General features: G+C 38.9%; 1 protein-coding gene across 1 annotated transcript in view; it reads right to left on the bottom strand.

The window, feature by feature from the left end:
- The window catches only part of TBC1D5 (TBC1 domain family member 5), a 491,706-nt gene extending 469,904 nt beyond the window's left edge, over window positions 1-21,802 (bottom strand). Inside the window, exon 1 of the mRNA XM_065398859.1 lies at window positions 21,686-21,802. The gene's annotated coding sequence lies outside the window, so the exon portion shown is untranslated. The remainder of the gene's footprint in view (window positions 1-21,685) is intronic.
- Between the last annotated feature and the right edge of the window lie 1,393 nt (window positions 21,803-23,195).

Raw genomic sequence — 23,195 nt, 5'->3', positions numbered from 1 at the left:
ATTCTTGTTTTCACTGCAAACATATCTAAGTGCTGTGTGTTAAGCTGAGTGGTGATCCTGAGTTGAATCTTGTAAGTTGGTGTATACTATTCCTTCGGGAATAGAGAACCTGAGAGTTCTGTGAGCATTCAGTAGAAGAGGAGTTGAGGATTCCAGAGCAATGGTTGGAGGATTTGGGAGTGTGTATGTGCCTACCAGTAACCCGTAAAATAGGGCTTGAGTTGCCACAGGCTGGTGGAGTCAGAGAGCTGTTCAATAGCAGGCACAGACAAGACTTCCTCACACTAAGGACAGACGGTAGCGAGGTGCCTCTCAACCCTGGGTACTCCTGGAAGCATCACAACTATCTGCAGTGAGAACTAATTAAAGTTGCTATGAGAACATTCACAGTCTGTGTTTAAATAGAATACATAATCTTTGTGTTCCTTTAATGTCATTTTTTGCATTATTAATATGCTTTTTGCCATTTTAGGCTACATCTCATTCTGTCAACCCTCTAATATTTACATGCCTTTAAATAAAGCAAAATCGCCCATTAAGAGAAATTAATATTTTTACATAAAATAATGGTACTGCATCAGGCTATTTTCTGTCCACTATGTAAGATGGAGTTTGAGCAGAGTCCAATTCTTTCATTAATAGGATCGGATACTGAAGAATGAAGTTCTTATAGTGGGGAAAAAACCAAAAAGCATTAATGAAAACAAATTGTGTGTGAGAGATTTAAATTGAGTAAAATGTTTCAGATTACTAATTGTGTTTCTATAAACTGCACTAACAACAAATAGGTGTTACCTAAACTTATGCCACCAAGGAGAAAAAATTATCCTAGTTTGGAGACAACTGGAACCAGAAACAGAGTATTTTACGCCTGTTCAACAAAACATTCAGTTTCTCTGTGCCAACTCCAGATCACAACTCCTATTCACATAGTCCAATGGACACTCAAAATGGCCTGTATAGCAGCACTGTTACAGGGAGTAATTGCTGATTGTTGACAGATCACACCTGTAACACTGCTTTTTAAAAGTAATTATCGTTAACTATGTTCAGCATGATTCATTGGCTGATTTCAGTTTCAACTGAAAACAGAAATCTATACACAAAGTTGCATTTTCCCCTTTCATTTAATACATTATCTTTAGGATTACTAATAAATATTTGGAGAGCTCCAATTTATGCGGTGTAATTTCTTCAAGCTTTTGACCCTTTACTTATTAACATTTATCAATGGAATGGAAAATCAGAGAAACAGAACAAAGAATTGTTATATATAATTCTAGGCATCCATGATAGCATGTGTTAAAATCAGGGTGGATAAAAATCAATGATTTTTTTTAATAATAAAAAAAAAAAATACAACGGATTTTTTGATAAAATACTTTTCAGGAAAAAACCTATCTAAAGATAGTTTTAATTAAGATACATTATAGCTCAAAGATATCTCATCATGGAATAGGGATTATAAATTCTAATTCTATAGTATGAGACAATATATTCATGTAATGTTTAAGAAAAGTTTTGTAAATGAATTCCAATAGTTCATGGATTAGGGACCCAATCTAAGGGTCTCAGGGGATTCTGTATAGATTATTTAGGTTAATCTTTTTATCTACCCAATGGGACTCAGTGCTCAGTCTAGAAGATACCATCAGAGATGCTTAATTTTGCAGTTCTCAAATTGTGGAGTTGTGTCTCCAGAGATAACATGCTTGTTAACAAAAATGTTTTTAAATAAATAAATATATAGAGGTGAGAAATAACAGACCTCAATCCTATTGTCCCTCTGCAAATTTGTGTACACAGAGGCAATCCCTTACCTCTCTCTAAAAGTGCAAAGTTTCAAAAAGTGCAATGAATAGAAGATTGTTGGGGGCGGAATAGATCTGGGCAAGAAGAAGTCTGGAGATAAATGTGAGAAGGGAGGGACAGGCAGTAGAAACAAAAGTGAAACTGTTTGAGCAGCATATTCCAGAAGTCTTAGGTCTTTCTGAGTGCAGCCTTCATTGATTTGAGATCTACCATACCATTCTCTGACTAGAAAGGAAAACCTATAATGGCAGCAGGCTGTAAAAGAGACCCAGTTTGGAATATTTTAATTAAGTTCCTCTACCTGTGGGTAAGACAGGCATGCGTGCAGAATGCAAACAGTGCAACAAAGAAATGCAAGGCCTGATTGCCCGAACGAAACAACGTCATGAGAAGAGTTCCTTCTCAGCAGGAAGCTGCCTTGAAGATGATGAAAGGAACATGTCTGAACATGCAGGATCTTCAGGTTGGTAAAAAAATTTAATTCATACTTCTTTCATAAGGACTGCCTGTCTTCCTTCTGGACTATTCTTGAATTCTCATGTTTGAGCAAAAAATATAGTTGTTACTCTATGGTACTATCATTTTAGATGCAGTTGTGATAAAAAAATAAATAGCTGAAATGGGCAGAGCTTCCTTTTACAATTTCATCTTTAAAGTAGTACTGAGTGTCAGTGAATGCAATGAATAGTACTAAATGGGCAGTATGGTAGTAATAATTAAGTAACTGCATTGACTTATTTTGTTTAGGAGAATCCATCCTCAACAAACAGGATTTTGAAGACTATCCACCTTCAAGATCACCATAATTTTCTATAGTTTCAGAGTTATCTGCCAATGATAGTGTTTCAGGCACATCATGTAAGTCACATAGCCACAGTATATCCACTGTAGCAAAAAAGAAAAAATCTCCATCATCCAGAAACAACCATAGATAAGTCTGTGATAAGAACCAGCAGATTACAAAAAGAGGTAATTGATGAAAAAAACTGCCCAGTTTGTTTATGCAACAAACTCTCCTTTCTGTATGATTGAGAACCCACACTTCATTAACATGGTTCAGTCATTAAGACCAAGATACAGTCCACCCAACAGAGCAGATGTCGCAGGCAAATTGCTGGATAAAGTGTATGAAAGAGAAATTGAGCAGTGTGCAAAAGGTCTAGAGGGTGAAATTGCTCCATCCATCAAAACTCAGGTTAATAATGTCTACAATGATCCTGTTGTATGTGCTTGTGACAACAGAAGAAGGGAATGTCTTCCTTACAGAAACAATTGATACATCAGGAAATGCGCACACAGCAGACTACTTACAACAAGTAGCAGTAAAAGCTATAACAAACTGTGAAAAAAAATTCAAATGTCTAGTATGCAGCTTGGTCACAGACAATGCTGCAAATGTATCCAAGATGAGAAGAAATTTAGAAGTGAAGAGAGTCCCAAGCTAGTAACATATGGTTGCAGTGCTCATTTGATGCACCTCGTGGCCAAAGACTTCCGTGTTCCAGAAATAAAGGCTAATGTTGAAATTGCAAAATACTTCCATAACAACCACTTTGCAGCAGCTGCTCTGAAAAAAAGTGGGAGGAACCAAGCTAACTCTCCCACAAGACGTGCGATGGAACTCAGAAGTGGACTGTTTTGAGCACTATATCGAGAACTGGCCTAATCTGATGACAGTTTGTGAACAAAATCATGAAAAAAATAGATGGCACTGTCATAGCCAAAGTTCTCAACATTGGGCTTAAGAGAAATGTTGAACACATGCTGAGTACCCTGAAGCCTATTTCTGTAGCCTTGAACAAAATGCAGGGAAATAGTTGTTTTATTGCTGACGCTGTTGAAATTTGGAAGGAACTGAGTGAGATCTTAAAAAGAGAAATATGCAGTGACAGAGTTAAATTACAAGCATAACAAAAACAAATGGGTCAAGCACTATCTCCAGCTCATTTTCTTGCAAATATTCTCAATACTCAGTACCAAGGTCAAACCTTAACTGCTGAAGAAGAGGAGTTGGCTATGACATGGACATCCAACAATCATCCCTCCATAATGCCAACTATAATAAACTTCAGAGCTAAGGGTGAACCATTCAAGAAATATATGTTTGCTGATGATGTTTTAAAGTAAGTCACACCAGTGAACTGGTGGAAGTCACTTAAGCACTTGGATTCAGAGACTGTTGAAGTGATAATCTCACTTTTAACAGCAGTAGCTTCTTCTGCCAGTGTAAAAAGAATATTTTCTTCCTTTGGACTAATTCATTCCAAATTGAGAAACTGTTTGGGACCTGAAAAAGCAGGAAAGCTTGTTTTTCTTTTCCCGATTACGAACAAACAGGAAAATGAAGGTGAAGACGACTGAGTTAGCTGCAGAAGCCAATATTTTAAGTTTCTCACGTTGACCTGGCTGACATAGGCGATTTAATATTTCATTTAACTATTTTAGTTAAAAACAATTTTAACAAAAACAAACCTGATTTTAAAAAACTTGAATGTTTAGCTAAATTCAAAAATTCATATGCTTGTTTTGTTAAAATATTATATGTTTGCTGTTGAAGAAAAAAATCCAGAATACATAACATTGTTATTTTAGTTAAATAAAACAATTTAAATGTCTGTCTGGTGATGTTCTCCTAATACAGCATGGCAAGAAAATCCACCAAATATTAATGATTAACCTGTTGAATTGGAGATAGTTCACCTCCCAATGACTTCATAAATATCTGCTTCAATTACCATTGGTAAATGAAATAACCAAACAATCATTCATTTTCTGACATAGCTGTAAAACTAATCTGAAAAGTTTTCAAAATAAATCACTTAAAAAAATGTATAGTGTGTACCTTCTAAAAATGAAACCTACATCTATCTCGGAGTTGTGAAGAATATGTATTAAGGTTCTAACAACCAACAAGAATGCACTTTTATGTAGAAATCCATGATTAAATCAAGTCTTTTAAACCAAGTCTTTTAAACCCTGGTTAAAATCTTATAAGTTCCACTGAGTTTTTATAAATGATCATAACAGTTATGTTACACATTTTTCCAACTCATCAGGGAAAAATGTTTTGCCACAGAGGAAAAAGTTTGTAATGCTTCACTTTATAAGATGGACAGCAATATCTTGGCCAGGGGGAAGGGGCAGAAAAAGCTTTACCTCCTCCTCTCCCTATAGACTTCTCTGTTGAGCTTACCAAATTATTGAAAAGTTGGCAGCCCGGGCACAAAACCTGTCCACCTTTTCCATGAAAATGAAGAAAAAAATTCATGATATTTTACTTGACCTTTATTATTTCCCAGGTGAACAAGCAAGAAGAATTTTGCTAAGCTTTTCTAATTTAACAAAATCAGTTTGCTTTTAATAAATATTTGTATTAATATTTACTCTACAAATGTGTGTTTAAAAAGTGAACTGAGGGCCTACTTGCAATGGTTTGAGTCTGGCATAGTGTGAGCAGTGTAAGTTTCCTCAGATAATTATGTGAATGTACCTTTCTCTCAACTTGTAATATCCAAGCTATTCTGATTCTGGGCCTCTTAAATAGAGATCACCACCACCAGTAAATTATGTGGTGAGTAAAAACTGTCCATTCAGGAATAGATTAAGATCAAACTCATTTCATTAGAAACTAAATTTGAATTCAAGACTCTACTAGCTTCTATCACTCTCCATGGATTTTTCAGTAAAGATGATGAAAGGGGGAAAAACAAAGAACGTCCCTTCTTCCTTTTAACAGCCAAAGGGGTTGAAGGCTTCGTATTTATCATACCTACTCAATGGAGATTACAAGAGAGTGTCCCTTAGTAATTCCTAGGACAGAGGTAAAAATACAAGCACCGTCCTCTTTTCCGGCAACAGTGGAAAAGGGGAGGCTTGGCTTCTCACCTGCATGCTGCCCTGAACACCAGAAAGTCCTTGTTTATTCAGTATTTGGCAAAAATTTTAAGTCTACGAGAGTGAACCAGGACATGGGTGTATGTGTGATGAGTAGATAGGTGGGGGGAGAAAGGATTGCTGCAACCAGGTAAAGAAACAAAATAGGATAATGAAAGCACAAAGGATTTTTGGGGAGGGTGGAGAGGGACAAAAATATAGAAGTGTGGTGGAATCCAATGTAGGGAAGCGAAATGGACACAAGGGAGTGTACATATCCTACCCCCATTACTTCTCCATGATTTTGATCAAAATTGTATGTTGCTGTTCTGGATCAGCAGCAACTAACAATATTCCCAAAACCAGTGTGTTTAGTGAGAGAGGCAAATGGGGAAGGGAATGAAGGGATAGACTGACTGGGGATGGGAAGAAATAGGATGGAGCAAAAATAGAGTGACTAGACATGGAAGAAGGCGTAATGTTGCAGGGATAGTCAGCAACTGGCATGCAGTTGGATGCCAGGAACAGCTGAGGGCAGAACCAGAAAATATGAGGAATGAGGAGGAACCCCTCAGTAAGGGACAGCATGAAGCAGAGAGAGGATAACTCCCAAAGAACAGGGAGCATAAAGAAGTGGGGAAGAGGGTTCTTGGAAGAAGCCCCCAGTTGGGAGCAAAAAGCACCAGATGAAGGCAACTTGGAATCGAACATGAATGGGCATTGACCTCACATCCCCAAACCCAAGTGTTCCCTTCCCCGATACTACTTTCTTTCATGTCTCACTACTAGAAAAGGATTCTAAGCAGTTGTGAAGTCTTAACAAGCCTGGAGCCAATCCAGCTTTGAGTCCACTAGGCCAAGACTCGGATTAGCTTGCTCATCAGGAGCAACAGCCGCATAACTCTGCCTTCCTATGTGGGCTCCTTTTGCACAGAGTTCAGAAAAAGTGTATAGGGAACCCAGAAGGATGTGGTAGCACAGATACGTTCTGCACTGCTAGCAGGGCTATACTTCAAGTGAATAGGTGCAAGCAAATAATTTGAGTAATCTTATTTAATTGATAAGCAAACTGTTCCATGTTCATGTGTACAATCATAAATCTTACTAAAGCGACATGGTTTAATAACTATTAAACAAGTACTATTAATTTAGGAATCTACTAGACCTATAAACTCAAAGAAAGGGTGCTTGTTTACTCCTCATTATAGTGTCAGTGAGTCAAAGAGCTGAACTTAAACAACAAAAGCCTGACAGGGCTGGCTGCATTTTCTTCTGTCAAGCACATGGAACAAAAAAGTCAAGTCTCAAATAATTGTACTGATCATTGACTACATATATAAAACGAGTCAGTCTCTTCAAATCAAAATGTAAGATCTTACCCAACACTTTGAGACATACTCCACCTTTCTTCCTCAATGAATTTATTGATGCCAGAAGTCATGGTGTATTTGTGGAAATTCTTAATCTTAGTAGGAAAAGGTTAAGATGAACGTGTGAGACCAAGGCCTATGAACATCAGGATCGGAAACAGTCTATGATATTGGTTTAACCTACTAGCCTTACTTTTACGGTTTTGTCACTTAAATGCCAATATCATTAATAAACAAGATTCAAAATATTAACTATAAATTAAAGTTTTCGCCTGCTTAATTTTTTTCTTGCATCCCCCAAAAAACTATTCCAAAGACTGAATTCCTGCATTTATGCATACTCTGATTCTCAGATGAAATCTTTGGCAAAATTTTGATGGTGTCCTTTAAACATTTCAAAATCAGATACTTCCCTGAAACAAATGCAATCTAAATTCATCCTGCTAAAAAGGTAACATCCATAAAATATACTCTTGGGTTTACTACCATCAACTCAAACTTAACAGTGAAACATGATTTTTCCTACAAAATCTCCTCTCCCAATCCTCACAAGTTCTCATAGTGAGCATACCATCATTCTGTGTGTGTCTTTGAGGCCTATAACCCAAAAGGTCACCTGAAACTCCCCCTAGTCCCCTCTGTCCTCACACCTCCAGATAGCATCCCAGTCTTGCAACTTCATTCACTACATTTGTAAGATCTACATCTTCCTTGGTCCACACAGATAAAACCATCAGGCAGGTCTTCGTCACTTCTACTTATTCTAACCTTTTCCTCACTAGCCTCCACAACACCCATTTCACCCCATTCCTATTCCTAAAAAACTGTAGCCACAAAGATAAGTATATCTCCTGGTCATCACTCTGACCATATGACTTCTCTCTTCAAATTCTTCCCTTAGTTCCCACAGCACATCAAGCTCAAATTTCCTATAATCACTTTCAAGGCCCTATATAACTCTGACCATCTCTTCTTTATTCTTTAGGAAATGCATGTATTGTTCATTCATTAAACCTTTTTCAGTAGTATTCTTGCTACTACTTATTTGAAATAGAATCCATTTCTGTTTATTTTCTATTTTTTAAATTTCACTGCATTTGGAACAAAATATTAACCTATAAGGCAAATAACTAATTGGTACACATTAAACACATTTCAACCACCAGCGCCTCTAGACCAAAAATCAATAAAAACATATAAACAACGAACAGAAACAAAGGCAGAAGCAATGAAGAGAAAGTGGCTTAACTTGATAACTGCCTGGTATGCTCCACACTCGCCCTCCCTCTCAAGCCTCTTAGTACATATATATTGATTGTAATTATATTGAACAGTTAGTTCAAAGTTTATTTAAATGGAGGCTTTTCAACTGCTGAAGTCAGCAGCAATGCTATTCATGACTCCACGCCTATGAGAACAGACCCATTTTCCCTTCCTGGAACAAAACTCAAACAATCTGAAACCTAGGACGGCAATGTTCGACTTCATGAACTAAGTGCTTACTCAGCAGGCATCCAGAAGGTAATGCATTACTCCACTTAACCATGCTAGCACTATTATCCATTTTACATAAGAATCCATAACAATAACAAGTGTATTGTTTGACATACTGCAAAACATATGGGCGAACAACAGATATTTTGTCTGACCCCTGTCAGGTCAATTAATTTCCTTATCAATGACAAAATGTCACGAGAACAGCAAAACAAGGCAACACAGAAAAAAAATGATCTCCAATATTGGAGAAAGCCTATGGCAACCCAAGTATATTCAGTGAGATGAAATGTCTATGTTAAAAAATAAACTGTGCAGAAGTAATTTTCTATTCCTACTGTACAAGCTTCATCTATTGAGTCATGTATAGTATCAAATGCTATACTTCACAGTAAACTAATTTTATGAAATCATATGGTTGTCAGAAAGAGACAGCATTATTTTATTTATTATTTATAAGGCACCTATCCAGAGCTCCACTCCATTAGAGGAATTCATTTCATTTTAACCTTATGTTTTACATGCAGTACAAATGACTATTTTTAAAAATAGCTAATGAAATCATCTAAAGCCCAAAATCTAAATATGAAGCAAAGTCAAATATAAACAGCAGGAATGATGTCCACACAAGTTTTATACAGTGTAGTTTCTAATCTTTCGTATTTTTTACCAAGGCAAAATACATCACCTTAGAAAATGTAATCAATGTTCTTTAACATCTGCGATTATGAGGGATTGCCTTCAGGATCAAAAGCAGCACTACATGAACACCAATCTCGAATGATACTGCAAGAAGAAATCTGCTCAATTTTCTAGTCACATGACAAAATAAAGTAAATCAAGACGATTAAATCATTTAAGATTTTTGACAGGATAGGTGTATGCTTAGTTACTGGCATTTGTATCTCCATTTCCCTGCCATTCAAAGTCATTTTTCTTAATGTTGGATCTAAGATTCCAGAGATTCCTGGAACAAACATTCCTGACTTGTTTTCCATAACAACTGTTTAAAGTGAGTAAGCTGAAGAGCTGTAAAACTGAAATGTGCCAGCTAAATTTCTAAATAAAGTCAAGTCCAAACATTAAGTGCTTCAAGATTTCTTATTACTGTAAATACACCTCTACCCCGATATAACGCGACCTGATATAACATGAATTCGAATATAACGTGGTAAAGCAGTGCTCCGGAGGGGCAGGGTTGCGCACTCCGGCGGATCAAAGCAAGTTCGATATAACGCGGTTTCACCTATAACGCGGTAAGATTTTTTTGGCTCCCGAGGACAGCATTATATCAGGGTAGAGGTATAATCTGAAAACTTTACTGATGATCGCTCAGTTCTGCTTTTGAGAAAGAACCATTTTACCTGCTGTAACAGAAAGCTGTCTGATATAATTTTGTCTTTCACAATGAAGCAGATCAATGAATATTTGTGACAGCTGGTGCCTCGACTATCCAATAAACCAGATTTAATATTAAACTATTGTAATTTTGTTATTGCATCTATGCAGCATATGTTATCCAATCAGAGACACACTTCTAAAACAGGAATATTCAGACACCAAGTTGGGATGAAGACTCTTCAATTGGATACAAAATGTCAAAGGTAATTATGTTGACTTTAATTAGTAATTATGTGTAAGGTATCCAATTTAAAAGTGTAAAATACACATTCAAAGCATCTTTTAAAATGGGCAAATAAAAAACCTTGCCCTGCACACAAGGGTGACTTTATAACGAAGTAGTGGAGCCAAACAAAATAGGCATGAACTTAATTAAATCTGTTGTTACATGTAATTGTGTAAGCATATTTGAATTAAAGGCCAACATAATACACAACAAGCTAATGAAGACTTAACACCTGGGCTAATAAAGCCCCCAGAGAATTAAAAACAGAGGGCTTCTGGCTACACAAGGAGACAAGTCAAGGCAAAACTGACAGACACTGACCATGGACACAGCTTGATCAGTCATAAAAGACTGAGACAGATGTTAAGACACAACATGCTGCTATTAGGAGGGACAAAGCTTACGGCTATGTAACATTTTCAACTTGCTAAATCAATGGATTGTTACTAAATTCAGACACAGCTATGGTTGCTCATCACAGGGACAACCTAACACTTTGTTTATTTTTGGTAATATCCCCTTAAATTTAAATTTCAAAAACTATGTTAAGGTATCCAATATTGGTAGTAGAGACTTTGAAAACTACTGAGAGGAAACCCATCTTTAATTCCAGAGAATGCCAAATCAAAGGGAGAGGAAAAAATGTGAGCACTGTCAAAGGCAAGAGAACTGGGGAAACCCCAGTCCCAAGAGGTGCAGCAAAGAAGTTAGCACGTCTAGACCCAGCCATAACTTTTGTTGTATACTGCAGCTAGGTACAGTGATGAATTGTTAGAAAACAAGAAAGTTTGTGCTGGCTGCTACAAAAGCATTTTGGAGTTAAAAGTATATTTCTGTTCTTGTAAAATTCTGCAAAATAAACAGCAATATAAATTGGTGTAACTATTACCTTTACCAATCAAAATTCTTAGCTATATATTGAAAATTGGACCCAAGTCAAATGGCAGCTATTTTATTCCTGTCTGTTCTTAATACCATATAATGATGAAATCATTGAAAATTGTAGCTCAGGGCTTTGAAAGGTAATTTCTCACTGAGTTGGAAAAAAGCAGAACTAGTACTCAATTTTTTCATTTACTTGGAAGTTAATTTGATTACTGATATTAGTAGTTGTCTGGTCAGAGCAAATGAGAGATGTTAGTTAAAATGTAACACTTTGGCAATTTAGAGACCCACTGGCAGCTTGACTTTTTTTTAAAAAAAATTAACAACTAGAGGGGAAATATATACAGTACATAGCACAAACACTGCAGAATAAGTCTCAAAGACTAATGTAATCATTAAAGCACTAATGCTGATTGGTTTTTTTTTCTGTTAAGTGAACAGAATGTTTTTGAGAGGTGCTGGATTGAAAGCTCTCTGATCACTCTATCCCTGTCAAACACATCACTGTCTTCCCTGTCCCTTCCTCAGGCTCAGCTCCTTCTTTTGCCCTGCAGATTCAGGCCATGTCCAAACCCTGTTGCCTCTTCACCCATATAATTAAGATACAACCTTTTCATTGTCCACACAGTTAAAACTCATCTCCAGAGTTTACTACTGCAACTTCCTACTCTTCGGTGTAACCTACATCAGTTTCCCTCCAATCAAAATGATGCCAATAAGATGATCTGACCAGATCACCCTACTCTTAAAATACTTCCATGGCTTCACACTTTCTTCACTGGATAAAGCTGAATTTTCTTGTCATCTCCTTTAAGACTCTACATGTCTCTGCCTCTCTGTACCCTGTTTCTCTATCTCTCCCCTAGCAAGCTCCAAGATTTTTTTCAATAATCCCAGCAGCACATGAATGCCCTTTATGAGATGGTTCAAAAAAGCCTTATTTTTATTTATATCCCACGTTAAGGCCTACTGCTTCCATGACACCTACAATTAGCCAAAATCATCTACTTGTTTATCTTAGAAAGTACTTCATCATGCTCTGCACTTCAGTGATTAACCATGTAATGGTATTGATATTACATCTGTCCTTCCTCACCTACACCTCACTATTATTTACATTATAGTATCACGTAGGCACCCCTCTGTGCAAACACGGAATAAAAGTCTCTGCCCTGAAGAGTTTTCAAGCTAAATAGACAAGGCAGACAAATCATTAATGGAGAAAGAATATAATATACAAGCACAATGAATATTGTGATGGTCAGCAAATGTCACGTTAGTGCTACAATTTGTGTTTTGTTCCAATGTTTTATTGCGGGTTTTGGGGCGTAGTTAAACTTTTTGGTTGGGATTTTTTTGGGAGAAGATTAGCTAAAGAGAGACAAAGGAAGAGAGGGGAAGGAGATCATGCAGATTTAGACTGAAAAAACAACTGAGGAAGGAGGTGGGAGGGAGTTGAAGTGAGCAGCCAAACAGCAAAGGAGAGAGAAAGTCCAGAGTAAAAACTGTGGAAAGCTATCCGGCACTGATGATATCATGAGTGTCTGAAAGTCCCTGCAGCAGCTGCTCACCTCTGGTCCTGCCAGCTGCATTTCTAGGCAGCCCATCACAGCAGTTTCTCTTTCTTCTTCAGGCTCACATGGCTGGAGCTATATGGACCCTGATATCCCCAAAGTGGAGGTGTCCCCTGAACAGTTCTGAGTTTAGGGTGCATGGGGAGGGAGGAGCTATGAGAATTAACCCCCTTGTGTCCTAACTCAACTTAGTTGTGAACTACCTCAACTGAGATTACCAACAAGGATGACAGTTAAAACCATGGTCAGATACCAGCTACAGCAAGAAGTAGCCTAAGAAAAAAGTTTCACATAGTTTCACTAAACAGCTATAAAATGGCAATGGCTTTCACTCACTATTGACCTATTTCAGATTTGAACTCCTGATCTATAGGTAAAAAGCTATGTACTGTATTCCAATTCCAGTACCCGGAGCTCAGAAAATATAACTGACACTGATTAGACCAAGGTCAAAACCTACTAACCTGGGAGAAAAATACCTATGCTACTATGCAACCAAGGCCATACAATCCCACACCATATACTAATTAGGGCAATAAAAGAGTGCATTCAATTTTTGTACTGGTTTTACACCACTTTTTCTTTACTACAATAAATCATGGAGCATCTTTTCCCGAGTTATCTTCAATGTCTGTCTCCTCTTCTGCCCTCTCCCCTGCCCTCTCACCCTTATTTACTCTCTCCTCTTTCTTCTCCCACTTCTTCGCACAAAGTCTAGCCAAAACATAAGTTTCTCTTCTTACCCGGATCTGGTAAACTTCTAGTCTTGGAGAGGGCTTTGTCCAGTTGATTCACTTAGATTATCAAATCCCAGTGGTACAGAGTCCTGTTTGACGGGTTTAGGATTCTTCTCTACAGAATCATCTCCTTTCACTAAAGCAGTGGCATGCAAACCATTGCTACCAGAATCATATGCAAGTTCAGCTGGGTTTGGAACCAGGTGATGTCATCACTCATTTCTTCTGTATTGGGGACCTTAATCAGCCTCAACTGGGCATAATTTCAGAGTGCACCTATGTACAGTGACAGCAGCTACTATTGTTCATTGCTTTTTCCTCATCCATTTTCATCAGGACTGATTCCCCTCAAACTCATACTTCATTCTAATGGGCAAAGTTATCACAGACATAAATTACACATATGCTCTCCTATACATGTGGAGGTGTAATCCATGTAATAAATTTAGCAGTCACCTTTGACCACCTCAGCTACTCTGCCAATTCTCCCAGGATTTAGTCTAATTTTTCAAATAGCTGCCATTTAACAAAAAAAATGATCTGACAAAATGTTTTCAACTCATCTCTCCAAATATGGAATTTCCTTCCAAAGTTACATCTGCCCAAGTCCCAGGATGAGACAAGATTCAGTCTGGGGCTAAGAGCAGCTTTTCTATCCTTAATGTCATAATTTAAAGTAAGTCATTGTGGAAATATGTAAGTAAGCTTGTAGGCAAATTCATAAACCAGGGAAGAGGGAATAAAGTAACCAACCACTACTTAGTCGATCTCCCTTTCTTTAAGGCAGGTTTCATTATTAAGAAGATGCAAAAAACTCAAAATAATACAAACACTGGGTAACCAGCTTGAAAGGGTGTATACAAACCACTGATTTCTTTCAAAGAGTTTTGCAATGGTTTTGACACCCAGAGTGACATAAATGCAGTTCTCTCTAATCACAGTAAAACACAAACTTCCTGTATGTAACATTTTCCTCTTCAGTGCTGTCCACTATTCTTTCATCAGACTAGGAAGTGAAAGTTACAAGAGTCCAGCTCTCTGAACACTTCAAAGAACAGATTCTTTTAAATGTTACCTGTTATATTTTTCCAGGAAGAAAGTTAAGTTAACAAGGCATAGGCAGGGTAAGTGTTATGTGAAAATGAGTGTCTACAATTAGAAAAAAACCAAGATCAAATTCTTGGCCTGCTAATCTAGACAACTGGATGCAGTGTGCATAAAGATTCAGGGATATAATGAACTTTAGGTATCACCACAGGCAGCACCTGCTTTGTTTTTTCATCGTACAGAAGTGATATAAAAAGCCAAAGGAAAAAAGAAGAACAGATATATTAGCTGAATTTATTAACTTCCCCCCCAACTTATTTATCAGCAACATAGGTTGAGGCCTAAAGAAGGAAACAGGATGCCACTGACTCATGACTAACTGAAAGTCAAGCAAAGCACCCATTTTCAAATAACTGTGTCCAGTATTTGGTTCTATGTAGAGATATTCTATATTGTTGGGGTGGAAAGGAAGTAGGCACAGAATTTTCTTTACTAACATAAAGTAATTAGGAAATAAGTTATGTTCACTGAACATAAAACAGGCCCACTTTCCAATACCCCCAGCCACTATCATTCCAGTACAAAAGACTTAAGGAAAGCAGGGCAGCCAAGATCAGGCATCAGTACTGTTCTACAAACTAAAAACAATCCCGACTAAATCTACAAACTAAGGGCCAAAATTTCTTCTAGACTAACTCTATTGACTTATATGGCCTTATTCTAGCAGCAACTACGTTCCTAAACACTTCTTTGCATTCTTCCTGAATGCACTAGTACCAACTCCTCATTCTGAGCCTGCTCCTTCATTATATTTCTGGAGTTTCTTTAAAAGACCCCATTATTTAATGTGTTTAGATTGTTAAAACTTGGAAGAGGAAATCAAGTGACTTATCAAATATTTTGGTTCATGCTGGTGGATTGACTCTGTGATGGGGAATCACGAGACCTGGGTTCTGATTACAGCTTTATCATTGACTTGCTGTTAGGCCTCGGATAAATCACTTGCCTCTCACTGAAAATGATATTCACCTTTGTAAAGCACCAACATCTATGGATGGAAAGCAATATAAAACCAGTAAGTATTAATCACATGAATAATTTAGAGAAAATTCTTTGCTCATTTTTGACTACCTTGTGATCAAAGACTGAAAAGTGGCTATGTAGAGATGGCACTTTATTACTCAGATTTATTCAAGTTGTAGTCAGAGTTATACCAAACAGAGCACATTTGATATGGGAACCATTATGAGATTAACATAAAATCTACAATGCCATTTTTACAAGTTACTTTTCAAAGAAGATCTTATAGAATTACTTAATGTAGTGTAGAAGTGTACAAAATAACTATCTTACAGAAGATAATTTAGGTAACACATGCATACTCTGTAGACTGAATAGAAACAAACCCATACAGCTTCTGCAAAGGAAAATCTTCCTTCTCTAATCTACAGGAATTCTTTAAATATATACCAACAAAATAGTGGGTAAAGAAGAAACATTTTCAGAAAGGCCTTTGACAATATTCCTCATAACAAGGCTGTTAAGGAAAATTAATCATGATATAAGTAGTACATTACTACTACAGAAAAGAATATGGCTTAGAGATACAGAAAATGCATATGGACTATTTTCAGCATGGCAAAAGGTTAATGGTGGGGTTTCTTACAGCTCCATACAGCAGAACTGGCAGAAAAATAAAATTATTTAGATTAGTCAACACTACAGAAGATTGAAGAACTTCAAAGATATCTACAAAACCTAGATGAATGGACGGCATTATGACTGATTAAATTTATTGTTGACAAATGCAAGGTAATGCATACTGGAAGGAATAATTTAAACTACTCATATGTATTGCTGTGTTCTACATTTCTCTAACCATTCGTAAGAGCTGAGCATTATTGTGGCTAGCTAAATAAAAAACAAGAACTTAGTAGTATTTGTAAAAGGGTGAGGTATTTGTATGGATAATGAAAACATCCACAGTACAGAAGATGTATATTAAAAAGAAAAAATATTCTAAGGGATGCAAACTTTCATGCTTTAGGCCACATGCCAACTAGTATGTTATAGGAATTTGTAGAAACCTTTGCTATAGCCAGATTATTCTACAGTTACATATTGGGGTTGGGTTTTTTTTAAATTCCTTTGAAACATCTGGTTTTGGCCACCATGGGGGACAGAATACTAGTCTAGATGATCACCGGTCTGATCCAGCATGGCCATTCTGATATTACATGGAAATAAAATTAAAATATCAAAAATATTTAGCAACAGTTCTAGAGGGTCCATTAAGACCCCATGCCGTCCTTGAAATGAAAATCCAATCCTGTTTTAACAAATAACCATATTTCTTTCTCCCAGTAAAAATAAAAGGCTACTCTCAAAGCATATATAAAGAAAAGTTATATACTACATAATAATGGGCATGTTTATCAAATATGTGTATTTCATGCTAAACATAGTTCATACATTCCTGGTTTAGGGTTATCAATAACTCAGAACCACGGTACCTTGAATACTTATGGATCAATATGCTAACTCAGTGGTTCTCAAACTTTAGCAAACTGAGGACCCCCATTTTGATTTAAAATTTTTCACAGACCCCAAGTCCCTCTGCTCAGCCCCAGGCCCCATCCCCACAGCCCCACCCTCACCCCACCTCTTTCCGCCCCCGCTCCATCACTGCCCCTCCTCTTCCCCATCCCCACTCCTCCCCCTCCCTCCCAGCGCCTCCTGCACACGGAGGGAGGGGGAGGAGTTGAGGAAGGGAGGGGAAGGAGTTGATCAGTGGGGCCCACAAACCCCCTGGAGTACCCTTGCGGACCCCAGTTAGAGAAACGCTGTGCTAACTAACAAATCCTAGGCAGAGGTATGTTATAGACAATCAAATCAAACGAGAGACTAGCTGAGTTACTCCTTAAACACTTGTCCATAACATGGGGGGGGAGGGGAGAGAATGTGTTGCAATAGGAGACATATGCTGGAGGTCTCATTCAGCCAGTAGTAAAACATCATTCGAGTTTCTAAAAATTATAGATGATACTTTTCTAACACAAAAGGCAAAGCACCACACAAGGTAACTATTTTGTGATTTATGATAGATAAAGATGAATTAATCATTGAACTGGAAGTTGGCAAGGGAGCAATGATAATTACTTGATTACATTAACAACGGGGAGTCCAGTGGCACCTTAAAGACTGATTTATTTGGGCATAAGCTTTCGTGGGTAAAAAACCCCACTTCTTCAGATGTATGGAGTGAAAATTACAGATGCAGGCATAAGTATACTGACATGAAGAGAAGGGAGTTACCTTACAAATGGAGAACCAGTGTTGACAAGGCCAATTCAATCAGAGTGGATGTGGTCTACTCCCAATAATTGCTGAGGAGGTGTCAATACCAAGAGAGGGGAAATTGCTTTTGTAGTGACCCAGCCACTCCCAGTCCCTATTCAAGCCCAAATTAATGGTGTTAAATTTGCAAATGAATTGTAGCTCTGCAGTTTCTCTTTGAAGGCGCTAGGGACGCGAGATGAGGAAGCGTTGTTCTAAGTCAGCCATAAAAATGTTGGCATACTGTGGGTCCAGGAATGGTAACATACAAAAGCCAGTAGGAGACCACTTCAATCTCCCTGGACATTCGATAACAGATTTAAAAGTAGCCATACTTCAACAACAAAAAACTTCAAAAATAGACTTCAAAGAGAAATTTTCACTCCATGCATCTGAAGAAGTGGGTTTTTTACCCACAAGAGATTATGCCAAATAAATCTGTTAGTCTTTAAGGTGCCACTGGACTCCTCGTTGTTTTTGTGGATACAGACTAACACGGCTACCCCTGTGATACCTGATTACATTAGATATGGTCTAAGAGAGGACAGACTAAACCAGTAGATATTAAATGGCAAAAGATTTAGTTAACGCAGAACTAAGGTTGCCCAGTGGTAGCTCGTGCCCGTCCAGAATGTCAAAGTCAGCAAAACTCAAATTTCTGAAATACAGAATTAAGGTAAATGTCCACAAAACCTTAATTCTGCCCCACCCTTGTGCTGCAATAGCCATTTCAGAAATATCTGTATGCATACCAGCTGTATTCCTTGTGTTAGCTGTACTGAATCATGGAGGAATAAGCTGGAACAGGTTGGAAGAGCTCTGATTGTAATATGAGGTGATCTGGGGATTTGTTTGAGGGGCACCACATAGCTGTGACTGTGATATAAGGAGATCTGGGTCTGACTCCCCACAAATGTCATCTAAAGAAAGAACTGCATATGTACCTTCAGGTTCCAGTTTGCATCATTTCAACGCAGAATTGTATAGATTGTGTCCGTAGCCATAGGTACGGTCAGTAGTAAGGTGGGATATCAAAGCAGTCTGTGGATTTAACGATGGGTAGGAGAAAGAAGAGGTTTAAGTGATATCTTATGTTCAAGTGTGAAGGGGTTGTAGAAGGGTATAATGTGGTTGTTAAATTAACAAGTATGGTCTTCTGCTGGGGGAGTAGGAACAGCATTTGAGTGCAAGGCAAATGCAGGTAGTGCCTGTCCACTACAGCGAAAAGGCAGAGTGTGAGTATGTGCACTATGGGCATTGTGGTGTATTGCTCAAGGAGGGCAGAGCATTTTCCTTAATTCTGTATTTCCTGGTTTTCAGAAGTCTGAGTTTTGCTGAACTGAACATTCTGGAGGGGCACAAGCTATTATCAAGCAACCTTAACTCTGTGTTAAGGAAGATTTTTTGCCATTTAATTTCTGTTTAAAAACTAAGAAAGAGAAAAGTTTGTTGGTAGGAGTTAGTGGTCATTAAGACAGTTGTAGGTCCTACCTTGGTTTTCAGCTGATATGCTACTGTGACTAGAAAATAATCAAAAGCCCTAGCTTTTAATAGTGCTTTTCATCAGTACAATTCAAAGAACTTTACACCAGTATCCCCATTTTCATTTAACTACTCATGAAAACATAAACAGCAGAAGCAAAGACTCAAGCCTCCCACTTTGGAAGCAGGGTATGGGACTAAGAAGGGTACAGAGTCTCCTCCCTATCTTATGAACCAACAGAGAGCCCATGAGTAGCTTTTTGAAATAGCTTTTGCCTTCAATTGATCTATTTGTAGCTTCATTTGAATTATGAAGTCATCACAAAATATAAAAAATATGCACACGTGTATGTCTAACAGATGACAATTACTCTGTTTTCATGCTTAGTTTAATCTGCACACTATAGTTAAACCATAGGTTCACAAATCATAAAAGAGTAGGCGAACATCATTCATTGGCTCAGGAGTAACTAAAGTTATTAACTTTGAGTATGAAGCTGTAAAAATAATCAAATTCTTGAGACTACAAAATTCTTCAGCACTGGGGGTTTCTCCCTCTGCACTTGCCTGGAATATTCTGGGTGCCATCACAATATAAATAATTAATAGAAAAGCCTGCTGAAAATTGATCAACCACTATCAATGAACTTACATTCCACTTCATTTCTTTCACCTCTGTACTTCAGAGGGACAGTGGCTAGAGCCTGCAGATACCAAAATTGGAGATTTCCATACTAGGTGAGCCTGTAGAAATACGTTTAACAATGAACCTCTCAGCAATGACAGTAAGCCATATATTTGTTATATTTTCAAAACACAGACTGGTTTGAAAACAGTAAAAGTATTAGGTTCCTTTCTCAGTAGGCCATTATCAAGGAATATAAAATCCCAACCAGACAAGCCCCAAACATAACAGTATGTGATGTCTCAAACTGAGGTATTCATACATCATATAATGTGAGGTTACTAATTCCATTTTATCTCTCTAAATTTTTTAATTAAATATTTTCAGTGTCAACAATGTAGACCAGATTTGTTTGGAAAACATTTGTAGAGTTTTTTTGGCCTAAAATCCTTGACAGAGATAATACAAGTAAACAAATAACTACTGTGTAATAAACAACAGACCTAAAAATAACATCCATCAATTAGCACATTTTACAAAAGCAAAGACAATGGCCACTGGTATAACAATGCTTTTCTGAGAGAGCTTTTCCTCCATAAATCTCAAAGGTAGGTATTATTACCAATTTTTGCCATTGGGGAAAACGGAGGTACAGAGAAGTGTATTTCACATGCCACACAGGAGGTAATTGGCAGAACTGGGGAAAGAACCCAGGTCTCCTTGCTCCCACCCAATGTTCTACCCACCAGAACATGCTTCTTCCGTAAAATAAATAAATGGTTTCTAAATGTTTACAAACATGTACCACCACAGCACTAAGGCAAGATGCCAATATAGCAGCAGCACAACTTTTCCTAGGATTAGTCCACAAAGGCTCCATGATGCAAAAAAGCCACAAGGTCTCAAGCTAAACCAAACTACTTATGGAGATATAGTATAGCACTCTAAGAGTATACAGCAGTCTATAACAGTTGAAAGTATGCTAACAACTAGGGTGACCAGATGTCCCGATTTTACAGGGACAGTCCCAATTTTTGGGTCTTTTTCGTATATAGGCTCCTATTACCCCCCACCCCCATCCCGATTTTTCACACTTGCTGTCTGGTCACCCTACTAACAACAGTCCTTGCCTTGAAACTGATGCTAAGTAACTCAAACTACTATACCCAAGAGAAGAAGAAAACAAATATGAAGGGAACAATTTAATATCTGAAACTGCAGTTTTTAAGGCAACAGACTGATAATTAGAATGAACTGAAACCAAAAGGTGAAAAGAACAGGGATGGGGGGGGGGCGTTTAGGGACGGGAAAGAAAAACTAACTTCTGTGAACTGTTTATAAGGAATTAGGAGGAACGCTAAAGTTTTTAACTTCCCGAGAGTGGAATGAAAACATATATATATGTATATATCCTGGGGGGAAAAATCTGATGCCAGATCATGCCCCCTCCTCCCCACCCACTTCCACAGCCAGGAATGAAAGGGAAACAGGAAAAAAAAATCTGCTTGACACTGTCTGCTCTCAACTTAATCTCTCAAATTAATCTCCAGGCACCGATCAGTTCCCCAAAATGACCCTGAGGAAGTTTCTGAGAGGCGAGAGAGGGGCAGCCTACAGCAGCTCTAGCATACAGGCCTCACCGCCACTTCCTAGCGCTCCTGCTGCAACTCAGTGACAGCTGGGGGATGAGAGAGGTATGGGGCGAAGGGGTCAGGGAGGTTGGTGAGTGGGAGGGGGTCACTTTTATTGCAGGAGGCTTGGATGGAGGAGGGCAGTGGGTCAGACTGGGGGGGAAGGATAAGATGCTCTAGGGCTGGTTTTACCTGCTGCGGCCACTGCGGCACGAAGATCTGGCTCAGCCTCCCTCCCTCCCTGTCTGTGCTGCCCAGACCCACGCCGGCCCGGCAGCGACCCGCAAGGGAAGCAGGGCAAAGAGGGGGGAAGGGGACGGGCTCTGCCCGCACACAGACGTGCGCGCGCGCGTGGCACCGCCCCCTCCCGCACGCAGGCGCCCGGGCTGCAGGGAAGCGGCGCTGGGGGAGCGCGCCTGCTCGCGCTCGGCCGGCCCGACCACGCTGCGGGGGGAGCAACTTCCTGGGCTGGGCAGAGCGGCGCTAGGAGAGGGAGGGCCAAGGCCAGCGCCAGCCTCCCCCACGTCTAGCAAGGCAGGAGGGGCGGGCTGTGAGGATGGAAGCTTGAATTCCCAACCTTCTATTTGCAGAAACCTGATTACCCTTGCCCTGCCCTGCGGCCCCGCCCCTTCTAAGAGGCCCCTCCCCCGCTCACTCCATCCCCCTCCCCCACTCGCTGTCCCCAAGTGTGGGCTGTGTGGACACAGTCCTGTCTCCTCCCTCTTTCCCACCAGGGACGCCAGCACAGTGGGCCCTGATGATGAAGCTTCATGACTCTGTGTTTTAGGGTGGGGTGGAGGCCAGTGTATGAGTCATGTTATGGAGCAACCCACCCTGACCCTCCTACCCTGAATCAGGACCCCCTGTGGCCACAGGACCAAGTGCCACATACACGCTGAAGGCCTTGTGTTGAGCAGAGGCTCTACCCTGTCCCTTGCAGAGACATTCCCCAGCTGATCATGCCCATAGAGAACTACAAATTGAATTGTGTGAGAGAGAGAGAGAGAGGAGAAGTATCAATCTGTGGGTGAGAGAAGAGGGTATTGGATAGGATATGCTGCCAGAGCGGCGTGATCCCATGCACTTCATTGATCACCTCACAAGACCATGTGTTTGAAAATCCCATGTAATTTGGCATACTGTGAAGCTAGTGGTAGCAAAAGTGCTTTCAAAGCCTTTGAAGACAGCGCTATAAGCATAGAATATATTTTATTATATTAAATTACACAGATGTCAATTTTACATTTATTCAGAGCCTTATACCCTGGGGGGAGCCCAAGGCATTTCTATATACATACAATATGCCTACAGTTTAGCCAGCTGTGAGGTGGAGGTTGGCGTGTAGGCCCACTGTTTAAAATGAGATAATTTAAAGTAAATTTAATTCACTGATCCTTTGGCAATGACTGACCAGCCTCAGTCAAATTAAAACTCCTTGTCAAATTAAGAGACTTTAAATACTTTTAAAATTAACTCCAAGTGAAAGAAAAATGCAAGTGACTTGGTCATGCTCAGCTGAATAGTCATAGAATCGTAGGACTGGAAGGGAACTCAAGAGGTCATCTAGTACAGTCCCATGTGGGATGAAGTAGGATCCCAATATTCTTGTTTTATACTTCACCTATCATCCTAAAGACCCTTAATTCTTGCCCGGTTAAAAAGAGTCAGCTGGTCATTGTAATACAGTGTCTTGCTGGCTACT

Source organism: Emys orbicularis, chromosome 2 (genome assembly GCF_028017835.1).
Source record: "Emys orbicularis isolate rEmyOrb1 chromosome 2, rEmyOrb1.hap1, whole genome shotgun sequence".
Classification (NCBI taxonomy): domain Eukaryota; kingdom Metazoa; phylum Chordata; order Testudines; family Emydidae; genus Emys; species Emys orbicularis.
The sequence above is the reverse complement of the archived record's forward strand: the minus strand, read 5'-3'. Positions and strand labels throughout refer to the sequence as shown.